The following is a 12,644-nucleotide window of genomic DNA, read 5'->3' as shown; positions in this document are numbered from 1 at the left end:
AACGCCTAAATACTCGGTCATGGCTTGGATTGCAGTACATAACCGACTGGCAACAGGAGATAGATTGCTGCAGTGGAACCCTCAGGCAAATGCTCAGTGTTTGCTCTGCAATGCTGCTGCTGAGTCCCGAAATCATCTATATTTCACCTGTCCTTTTTCAGAGGTCATTTGGAGAGACCTCACTAAGAAACTTTTGAGGCAGAGCTACTCAAACATTTGGGGTCAGGTTCTTGCTTTGCTATCTACAAATACTATCTCAGGAGATACCAAGTTTCTTCTGCGATATGTTTTCCAACTCTCTGTGCATACTATTTGGCTTGAGCGAAACGGAAGAAGGCATGGCACGGTCAATCGTCCCCCAAGTCTTCTTATCAAGTTCATCGACAAGCAAGTACGGAACCGAATCAGTTCTTTACGTGGACGAGGAGGAACAACTTTCAACAAAACAATGGTGGTCTGGTTTTCTACTAGAGACTAGGCTGCTGTGATTTATGAATGTTTCAAAAAACTATCTCTCGTATTAGACTAAAGTTGCACTAGTTGTACAAAAGCCTTTTTTGATTTGAATAAATTTAACATTCTTTCAAAAAAAAAAAAAAAAAAAAAAAAAAAAAAAAAAAAAAAAAAAAAAAAAAAAAAAAAAAAAAAAAAAAGAAACTGAGACTTGCAGGTCTGAAATATGGAAAGGTTTGCGCGGTCTTGGTGGGGATTTGGAATGAAAGCCTTGACAGTCTCTGATTTAAGTGGTTAGCGAAATCACAAGGTAAGGTCTACTGAGGGTTAGTGAGCTCCCAAATTTTAATCCGCTTCACTTGAGGACAAGCAAAGATTCAAGTCTGGGGGAGTTGATATTTCGTGTTTTTAACGGTTTTAAACTCGTTTTGGAGCAATTAAATGGTCGGTTTTAATTAATGTTTTGGTCTATTTGATGCGTTTTGGTGTTCTTAAGTGTAATATGCAGGTTACTAGATAGCTTGAAAGAAAAGAACGCATTCGGGATTTATTCAGAAGCAAGATGGACCGAACAATGGACCGAATGAAGTATTGATCGCACAGAGCACTAGATCGACCGATCCGGGATATGTGGATCGACCGATCCTAGGCTTTCATACACGAGATCGACCGATCCGGGCCATGTGGATCGACCGATCTCAGGCGCTACGGGCTCCACACGCACACACGAGCTTTTCACTCCTTTTTACCCACTCCCCTCAATAATTCAGAAAGGAACTCGACCTTTGAGACTCAGAAAAGACCAGGGGCGACCAAGAAGGAGATTTACAAGTTCTAGAGAGAGATTTGAGAGTTTTTGTTCATCTTTTGTGTGATTTGTGAAGATTTGTGAAGGAGTTCATCTCAAAACCATTTGGAGAAGATCTTCTGAACTTTTACTCTGTTTTAATACAATCTTATCATGTTTTCTTCATCAAAATCGTTTTGTTCTTGTTTAGTTATGTGTGAGTAGTCATCTAGTTGGGTTTAGGAGTTCTCATAGGGGATTTCTTGATGTTTTGATTCATAAAACGTGTGTAGACTAAGGGATTACGTTTTGGTTCTTCATCTAATGGGTTTCTTACTGCTTGAACTGAATTGATCACTTAGTTCATGATTTCAGATTGTTTGATGCACCGAAAGTGATTGTTTGAACTTCCGAAAATACTTTAGATGAGCAAAGTGTCCTTAACCCTCGGAAGTTGATGTTATTGCGCTTTGTGAACATATTGAACCTGTTCTTAATGCTTGTTTAGAAATTGAAACTCAGCGGAAGTTAGTGTGGAGATTTCTATAACATAGAGAATTAGCGCTACGGAAGTAGGTTAATTCTAATATCGTGTTTGAGTTCTAGACGGTTCTTAATATATCCCTGTGTCTGCCATTAATTGTATCTTGATTAAAAAGAAATCCCTGAGAATTCCCAATGCCCAACGTTTGTTTTAAAATAGTTTTCAATTCGTTTAAATCATCTTTTTACATGCTTTTTTATGCTTTGTGACACTAGAGAAAATTAAACAAAAACCATCAAAAATATATCTTGATTCGCTGTAGCTATTAACTTGTCTGCAACTCTACGTGTGATCATCGGTCCCTGTGGATTCGATCCCGTATTACTACTGCGTACTTTACTGTGCACTTGCAGTTAGATAATCGGGTTAAAACTCGAGACATCACTATTCTGGAGGAAAAAGAATATCATAGCATTAGACCAAGACAGGGATCCTTATCCCTGGATAATATGGTATATATGGAAGGCTCGGAATGATAAGCTCTTCAGGGGAATAGACAGAGATCCTTTGGAGCTAGTCCGATATGCAGAAAGCGAATGCCAAGCCTGGTTTAGTGCAAACGAGTTGATACCACCGGTAGTGCAAGACAACAACAATGAGGAAAACCAAGTCTCAAGCTTGGGTAATATTTGCCTCCTGGATGGATCATGGACAGCTTCCGATAGCTTCAGTGGATGCGGATGGGCTTGGATGGATAGCGGGGAGAACATACAACTGATGGGTACACGGAACTTCACTCGATGTGAATCAGCATTGCATTCTGAGATAGAAGCACTGCGCTGGGCGATGGAGAACATGCTTCAACACTCGCCATCTTAGAGCTTTGGAACAGACTGTAAGGAGCTGATTGCTATGATAAATGAACCTCAAAAATGGCCAAGATTTGCGACAGAATTGGAGAAGATAGAGACACTGCAGATTTGCTTTCCGGACTTCAAAATCATACATGTTCCACGAGTGCGCAATCAGTTTTCGGACTTTTTAGCTAAGACTGCTAGGACATTTCAGAGAGAGTTACTTTTTATTGGTTGTTCTATTCCGGTCTGGTTACCCAGACCACCTCAAGCTTGAGTAATAGAATGGCCGTTCGACGTCAAAAAAAAAAAAAACAATTTAAAATTTTGTTATTTGGGTCCGATAATTTCACAATCCTTAATTTTTTGTTCTTCCCCTTTTCAAAACCATTAATGGTTCAATTTTTCCAAATTTTTCATCTCAAATTTTTTTTTTCTTTCGATTCTCTTATTTAATCTGCATCTTCTTCATTATTCATTAGCAGTCATCATTTTCTTAATTAGTTATATATTATTCTTTCTCTTTTCTTCTCCATTGATGAATCTCTCATCCAATATTGATTTTTTTTAAAGAAAACTTCTTCAGATTCTACGTTCTATCATTCTTTTCTAAAATGTGATTTTAATAATAAATTATTTATTAATAAAAAGCAAAATTGAAGTTAAGCAGATAAAAATGATTTTATTATAAATTTTGTATTCGCCATGAATAATCTGCAAATTTAAATAAATTGGATGTGTGTATAATAGGCATGTGCGTTCGGGTTTGGATCGGTTTTTTTGAATTTTGGTTCTATTTTGTAACACGTACTAAATCATTTGGAAAATTACAAGATTATACATACATATGGATAATACTTTAAACAACCAGCCTAATCAATATAGGAAAATACTAATGTTTTTTTATTAAATGGTTTTAACATTTTGCCACACTACAATATTTATCGATTGTAAAATGACGAATATAAATGTTGGTCTCTTAAATATATCATCGTTATTTAAGAGTTAATGTATTGCAACTCATTTTAATTATTTTTAAAACTTCATATGCATAAAAGAAATCAAGTTTTGCGGCTGACACAATCACCAATACTACATAGACAATATTGATTGTAAAAAGACGAAAGGGGATTAGGTTTTCTTCTCTCAATTTGTTTACTATTTACTCTCTATATGTAATTTTATTTTCTACCTCTATAAAATTGTGCTTTCGTTCTCGTTTTTGTTTAACTGATATGTGTTTTGTTTTTTTTCTTTTTAACTTCTTCTGTGAATTTGTTGCATTACCACTACAAGAAAACACATGCTTAACGACGAAAATTAACGAGGAAAAACAATCCTCGTAAATTTGCGTCGAGTTTACGACGAATTTACGTGAAAAACTAAAGTCATCGTTATTTCCTCGTAACGTAACGACAAAACTGTTTCGTCGTAAAGTGGATGTAACTTTACGAGTATTTTACGAGGAAAAACAATTTCCTTGTAAATACGACGTAAACTTTGCGTGGTATTTACGAGGGAATAGTTTACGTGTATTTAGCGAGGAAATTTTTGAATCCACCAACTTTATAGGTGTTACACGTTTTTTTTGCCCACCTAATTAATTTTCGTCGTAAATTCATAGCAAAATTACAACTACCAGATTCGAATTTTCCTATAAATATGGATGTTTAAACATCATTTTAAACACACCAACAACAAAAAACGTGAAAGAAAAAAAAATGGCTGGCTCCGGGAATATTTACGAGTTGCGGAAGTGGATGTATATGCATAGAGATGCTAACGGGAGAGTGACGAAAGAATACCTTGCGGGTCTGGAGACATTTATGCATCAAGCAGATTCAACACCGCTCGCCCAAGAAAGTGGTAAGATGTTCTGTCCTTGTCGGAAATGCAACAATTCGAAACTGGCAAACCGTGAAAATGTTTGGAAGCATTTAATAAATAGAGGTTTCACGGCAAATTACTATATCTGGTTTCAACATGGAGAAGGTTTTAATTATGATCAGAATGAAGCTAGTAGTAGTAATAGCAATTTTCAGGAAAAAGAACCGGTTGATCATCATTTGCATAATGAACATAGTTACCAGCAGGAGGAGATGGTAGATTATGATAGGGTTCATGATATGGTAGCTGATGCATTCGTAGCTCATGATGGAGATGAAGAACCTAATATAGATGCAAAAAAGTTTTACGAAATGTTAAACGCGGCGAATCAACCACTTTACAGTGGTTGTAGAGAAGGTCTCTCTAAATTGTCGTTAGCTGCTAGAATGATGAATATTAAAACTGATCACAATCTACCTGAAAGTTGCATGAACGAATGGGCGGACTTGTTTAAAGAGTATTTGCCGGAAGACAATGTGTCTGCTGATTCTTATTATGAGATTCAGAAACTGGTTTATAGTCTTGGGTTGCCTTCGGAGATGATAGATGTTTGCATCGACAACTGCATGATCTATTGGGGAGATGATGAGAAGCTAGAAGAATGTCGATTCTGCAAGAAGCCACGATTCAAGCCGCAAGGACGGGGACGTAATAGGGTACCGTACCAAAGGATGTGGTACCTACCAATTACAGACAGATTGAAAAGATTGTATCAATCAGAGCAGACTGCTGGAAAGATGAGATGGCATGCCGAGCATACTCAGACGGATGGTGAGATGACTCATCCATCAGATGCAAGAGCCTGGAAACATTTCAACAAAGTACATCCAGATTTCGCTAGCAATATCCGGAATGTGTATCTCGGATTATGCACAGATGGATTTAGTCCGTTCGGAATGTCAGGGAGACAATATTCATTGTGGCCAGTCTTTCTTACTCCATACAACCTGCCACCGGAGATGTGCATGCAACGGGAGTTACTATTCTTGACCATATTAATACCTGGTCCGAACCATCCAAAAAGGTCCCTGGATGTTTTCCTACAACCACTGATAAAAGAGTTGAAGGATTTGTGGTCAACAGGGGTGAGGACGTATGACTGTTCAACGAAGACGAATTTTACGATGCGAGCGATGCTTTTGTGGACCATAAGTGATTTCCCTGCCTATGGGATGTTGTCTGGATGGACTACACATGGGAGATTAGCTTGTCCATATTGTAATGGAACGACAGATGCGTTTCAACTGAAGAATGGTAGGAAGACAAGTTGGTTTGATTGTCACCGTCGATTTCTTCCCATTGGCCATCCTTACCGAAGAAACAAGAATTTGTTTAGGCACAAAAGGGTTGTGAGAGACACTCCTCCTCCATATCTAACTGGAGAACAAATTGAAGCGCAAATCGACTACTACGGAGCTAACGAAACAGTTCGTTGGGGTGGTAATTGGCATGTCCCTCGTAATATGCCAGATTCTTACGGTGTTCATCACAACTGGCACAAGAAGAGTATATTTTGGGAGTTGCCATATTGGAAGGATCTTCTTCTGCGCCACAACCTCGATGTGATGCATATAGAGAAGAATTTCTTTGAGAACATCATGAATACAATATTGAATGTCCCAGGGAAGACAAAAGACAACATAAAATCGAGGTTGGACTTGCCGGATATTTGCTCAAGAAGCGAGTTACATATTAAAAGCAATGGACAAGTTCCCGTTCCGATATTCAGATTATCTTCAGAAAAAAAGTCGGTGTTGTTCAACTGGGTGGCATCAGAAGTGAAGTTCCCCGATGGGTATGTTTCGAATCTCTCTAGATGTGTTGAAAAGGGTCAAAAGTTCTCCGGGATGAAGAGTCATGATTGTCATGTATTTATGCAACGACTACTGCCCTTTGCATTTGCGGAGCTACTTCCAACAAACGTACATGAAGCACTTGCAGGTACGTAGTGTATTATATCACAATAATTTACAAAATAATATATGACTAACAATGTGTTTAATTTTTTTTGAATATAAAAGGCATTGGAGCATTTTTCAGGGATCTGAGCACACGCACTCTTAAAGAAGAAGTTGTGGAACAGCTTCAGGAGAACATTCCCATCTTATTGTGCAACTTGGAGAAGATATTTCCTCCCGGATTTTTTGACGTCATGGAGCATCTAGCTGTCCACCTCCCATATGAGGCATTGCTTCGTGGACCTGTACATTACGGATGGATGTATCAGTATGAGCGAGCCATGAAATATTTGAAGGGAAAAGCAAAGAACCTCGCCAAAGTTGAAGGTTCTATAATTGCTGGAAGTTTGACGGAAGAAGTTTCTCACTTCACATCGTACTACTTTGCGTCAAAAGTACGTACACGGAGAAGAGCTCCAAGAAGATATGATGATGGTGGTGTTGCGCCAACATATGCAGTTGCTGGTGTTCCAGACATCTTTAGCCAGATTGGGCGACTCGGTGGGAAGTGTAAAGAGGTTTGGTGGTCGAGTGAAGAAGACGCTCATAGTGCACACACCTATATTCTACTCAATTGCGAAGATCCATTGATGCGTTATTTTGAAAGGTAACATATATTGACACTTCGAAACACATATAAGTATAATTAATTGTATAATTGCGAGAGATTCATTCCTATAAAATGTGATTTTACAGCCTATTTGTTTCTCAAGTCGAAGAAACATTTCCTGGTATATCCACAAGTGACGTAGACAAAAGGAAAGATCAACACTTCATTAAGTGGTTGCGGAATCAGGTATTAACTAAAACTTTTTTTTCATACATTATCTGTATTTCATTAACATTCTCTTTATTTTTGCAGGTTGATTATGACGACGACGATGCAGATTATCCTAAGTGGTTACACGAAGTAATTCAATCTCCACTTGTAAAGGTCACCACATCACAGATGTATTTCACACGAGGCTATACTTTTCATACATATGACTATGGTAGACAGCGGGCGACCAGTAACTATGGAATATGTGTGAAAGGGGAAACAGATTTCTACGGGATCTTGACGGAGATTATTGAAGTCGAATTTCCAGGGATACTGAAGCTGAAATGCGTCCTCTTCAAATGTGAATGGTTCGACCCCGTCGTCAACAGAGGTGTTCGGTCTAACAAATTCGGTGTAGTTGATGTCAACGGTGGACGAAGGTACAACAAATTCGAGCCTTTCATCTTAGCTTCACAAGCAGACCAAGTTAGCTTCCTTCCATACCCTCGGATGAGAGATTCAGGTATAAATTGGTTAGCAGTGATCAAAGTTACACCTCGAGGACGAATCATCAGTGGAGAAGAACCACCATTGCAAGAAGAACAGATAAATGAAGTCGAGGAACCTGAACAAGAAATTGATGACATCCTTCTCATTGATCCGCATAATCACGAGTACGAAGATCTTACCGATGATGCCACAGACGAAGCTGTTGAAGACGAGTTTAATGAAAATGATGATGTTTCTAGTGATGACGAGAATGTCGATGTATCCGATTGATGTATTTGTTTTATGAATAAGATGAGGGAGTTTGTTTTATGAATAAGATAATGTGGGGTTTGTTTTATGAATAAGGTAATGTGGGAGTTTGTTTTATGAATAAGCAAATGTGGGAATTGTGGTTTGGAATGGAAATAAAGATGGAGTTTGGAATATATGAAGTAGAAAATAAGGAATATGGGGTTTCGGGTTTTGGTTTCGGGTTTCGGGTTTTGGGTTTTGAGTTTCGGGTTTGGGCTTTCGGGTTTCGGGGTTTGGGGTTCTAGGGATATATATGAAGTAGAAAATTAAAGATGGGGGTTTGGAATATATGAAGTAGAAAATTAAAGATGGGGGTTTGGGTTTCGGGTTTCGGGTTTGGGGTTTCAGGTTTGGGGTTTCGGGTTTCGGGTTTGGGGTTTCGGGTTTAGGGTATGGGGTTTGGGGTTGGGGTTTCGGGTTTCGGGTTTCTGATTCTAGGGATTTAAACATAACACTCGTTAATTCCACGTAAGCACAAATCGTCGTAAAGTCCACGCATGATTAAATCGTCGTAAAGTCCACGTAGGATTAAATCGTCGTAAAAACCACGTAAGACAACGAGGAAATAACGACGAAACCTAAAATTAAATATGGGGTTTGGAATATATGAAGTAGAAAATTAAAGATGGGGGTTTGGAATATATGAAGTAGAAAATAAGGAATATGGGGTTTGGGGTTTGGGGTTTGGGGTTTCGGGTTTCAGGTTTCGGGTTTGGGGTTTCGGGTTTCGGGTTTCAGGTTTCGGGTTTGGGGTTCTAAGGATATATGAAGTAGAAAATTAAAGATGGGGGTTTGGAATATATGAAGTAGAAAATTAAAGATGGGGGTTTGGGTTTTGGGTTTCGGGTTTGGGGTTTCGGGTTTGGGGTTTCGGGTTTGGGGTTTCGGGTTTAGGGTTTCGGGTATGGGGTTTGGGGGTTGGGGTTTCGGGTTTCGGGTTTCTGATTCTAGGGATTTAAACATAACACTCGTTAATTCCACGTAAGCACAAATCGTCGTAAAGTCCACGCAGGATGAAATCGTCGTAAAGTCCACGTAGGATGAAATCGTCGTAAAGTCCACGTAGCATGAAATCGTCATAAAGTCCACATAGGATTAAATCGTCGTAAAAACCACGTAAGACAACGAGGAAATAACGACGAAACCTAAAATTAAATATGGGGTTTGGAATATATGAAGTAGAAAATTAAAGATGGGGGTTTGGAATATATGAAGTAGAAAATAAGGAATATGGGGTTTCGGGTTTCGGGTTTGGGGTTTCGGGTTTCGGGTTTCGGGTTTCGGGTTTGGGGTTTAGGGTTTCGGGTTTTGGGTTTCGGGTTGGGGGTTTCGGGGTTGGGGTTTCGGGTTTGGGGTTTCGAGTTTCGGGTTTCGGGTTTGGTGTTTCGGGTTTCGGGTTTCGGGTTGGGGTTTCGGGTTTCGGGTTTGGGGTTTCGGGTTTCGGGTTTGGGGTTTGGAATATATGAAGTACAAAATTAAAGATGGGGGTTTGGAATATATGAAGTAGAAAATAAGGAATATGGGGTTGGGGTTTCAGGTTTCGGGTTTCGGGTTTGGGGTTTCGGGTTTCGGGTTTGGGGTTTGGAATATATGAAGTAGAAAATTAAAGATGGGGGTTTGGAATATATGAAGTAGAAAATAAGGAATATGGGATTTGGGGTTTCGGGTTTGGGTTTTCGGGTTTCGGGTTTGGGGTTTCGGGTTTGGGGTTTCGGGTTTCGGGTTGGGGTTTCGGGTTTCGGGTTTGGGGTTTGGGGTTGGGGTTTGGGGTTTCGGGTTTCGGGTTTGGGGTTCTAGGGATTTAAACATAACACTCGTTAATTCCACGTAGGATGAAATCGTCGTAAAGACCACGTAAAAAGATTTAAACATAAATCACGTTAATTCCACGTAAGCAAAATCGTCGTAAAGTCCACGTAAAGAAAAACACGGGCCTTTGTGATTCCTCGCCATTTCCTCGTAAAAAAAAACACGGGCCTTTGTAACTGCTCGCTATTTCGTCGTAAATTTACGACGAATTTGCGACGATATGTAATCTTATATATACACCCGACCGCTCACTCTTTCTTTCCTCTCTACTTCCTCTCTACTTCCTCTCCATTTCGTAGCAATGGTAAGCCTCTCTGATTCCTCTCTAATTTGGTTAGTTTAGGATAGATTAGGTGGTTAGTATAGGGAATTTAGATAGGTTTGCGGATTTTATGTTATTTAGTGTTTATTAGGTGGATAATGTTGGAAAATATATTGTTGATGTTAATTTTAAAATTTTCATTTTTTTTCCAGGTTCGAAAAGGAAGACTTACTGCCCATTACAGAGAGATCTTCGGTGAGCCGGGTAGTCGTTTAGACCCGGCCTCTTCTTCCGCTCCCAGTTCTTCGGGCCAGGAGACTGTCCCCGAGACTCAGTACACTCAGAGAGTCTCTGGGACTACTTCTTCTAGTGCACCATCGGCTCCTCATGTGCCTCCTCCGATGCCTCCTCCTGTGCCTCCTCCGATGGCACCTCCGATGGCCGCTGATATTCATCCTGATCTGATGGTGCCTCCGAGTGCTCCTTACTCGCAGTACACAGTAGAGGACATTCTCAGTCTGCCAGGCAGAGAAGGTTTACCAGTCATCGACCCAGACCGACCGGACGGAACGTTGTGGTATGTTGCATTAATTTTTTTAATTCGTTTAAATATCTTTTATAACATAAAAAATAATTTATATTTTAAATTTGTATTTTCCAGGTGGGGGGGTTGACGGATGTCTTGCATCGGACGTAACCGACACGATCAAGGGTTACTTCTCCATGGCACATCCAAACTGGAGTAAGACGCCTCACTACGTCAGAAAGACGTGGTTCAAAATTTACGCTGTAAGTTTCTATTAATTAATTATATATATTTTAATTTTTTCATGATTTATATATATACTTTCTAAAAAACTAATTGTTAATTTATTTTTTCCAACAGCAAAAATATAATTGGGCTTTGGGGATCACTGAGAGGGTGAGGAAGAAGTTTAACGCGAAAGCGAAAGTTCGCTTGTTGGACACGGTCTCCAACTGGAAGGGTGACTGGATCGTGAAGGGGTATGAGCGTGGCAAACCCGCTGAGCTCACCACGGACGTGTGGGATGGCCTCATCCGTTATTGGCGCCTTCCTGATTCGATTAGAATCGCCCAGGCTTGCTCTAACTCCCGTAACACGGTCGATGAGCACGGGAACGGGCCGATGCTTCACACTACGGGCCAAAAACCCCACGCCGGTGTCCGTTTGGAAATGGTAATTAAATATTTTATTAAATAATTTTTTTAATAATTATATTAATTTATTCTAACTTTCTTAACTGTTTTTTAGGCCAAAGAGACGGGACATCTCCCGTCTCTTATGGAACTTTACGAGAGGACCCACAAGAACAAGGCGGGCGTATTTGTAGATGGCAAGTCCGAGCAAATCTACAACGACGTAGTTGCTCGGGTTGAAGACCGCCAGACTCAGCTGACCCAGCAGTCTACCGACGGATTACCCGTCACCTTATCCACACTTGAAGTGGATAAGATTTACGAGGAGGTAAATTTTCAAAAAATTAATTTTTAATTATTCATTTAATTTAACTTTAAATATTTACTTACAATATTTATTTTTTGTTTTTAAGGTTGTCCCTAAAAAAAAGGGACGGACGTTGGGTATTGGTTCCGTCAACGATGTTCCGAGAGCGACATCGTCTTATGGTCAGCGACGGGATGATGAAGTCACGGAGCTGCGTAGAGAGTCCGCTCAGCTGCGTAACGAGTTGACCGCGACAAAATCTCGTATGGGTGGAGTCGAGGGCTTCTTGGACGTTATTGCGGCCACAAATCCGGAATGGGAGTCCATGTTGAGGAACATGCGACAACAACATCCCATTCATGGCGAGTCATCCAACGACGTACATAACGAGGCGGATGTTACGAGGAGGAGTGATGAATTCTACCGGGCGATGAACGACCCTTAGTTTTTTTTTTTGTTGTTGTATTATATAAATTCAAAACTTATTTATTTATAAAATATTTTCATATGAATTTATTTTTATTTTGAATTTTAATTTATTATTAAATTAAATAATTTTAATTATTTTTTAATTATATTTTAAAATTCTGTAAAATAATAAAAACGAAGTAAATTCGTAGCTAATGTACGACCTCTTTACGTGGAAATCTTACGAGGAAATGACGAGAAACAGTTTACGAGTATTTTACGAGGAATTATTTACGAGGAAATAACGAGGAAATGTTTACGACCATTTTACGAGGAAATCATTTCGTGGTTGTTACGTGTATTTTGCGAGGAAAATTTTTCAAGGTATTTACGTGTAGATTACGAGGAACTGTTTTCGAGTTATTTACGAGGAATTGTAGCAACGTCCTTACGAGGAATTGTAGCGACGTCTTTACGACGAATCGTTTTACTTCGTCTTTACGACGAAATATATTCCTCGCTAAGTTACGACGAATTAGCGAGGAAATATGTGTTACGACGGACGTGTAACGAGCAAACGCGTTTCCTCGCTAATTCGTCGTAAAGACTCTTTTACGACGAAATAACGAGGAAAACTGCTCTCGTTAAGATTATGTTTTCTTGTAGTGTACATGAGTGTCAATTTAAAAAGATGGACATCTTTAAAAATTAGTTCC

Source organism: Brassica napus, chromosome C9 (genome assembly GCF_020379485.1).
Source record: "Brassica napus cultivar Da-Ae chromosome C9, Da-Ae, whole genome shotgun sequence".
Lineage (NCBI taxonomy): Eukaryota > Viridiplantae > Streptophyta > Magnoliopsida > Brassicales > Brassicaceae > Brassica > Brassica napus.
The sequence above is the reverse complement of the archived record's forward strand: the minus strand, read 5'-3'. Positions refer to the sequence as shown.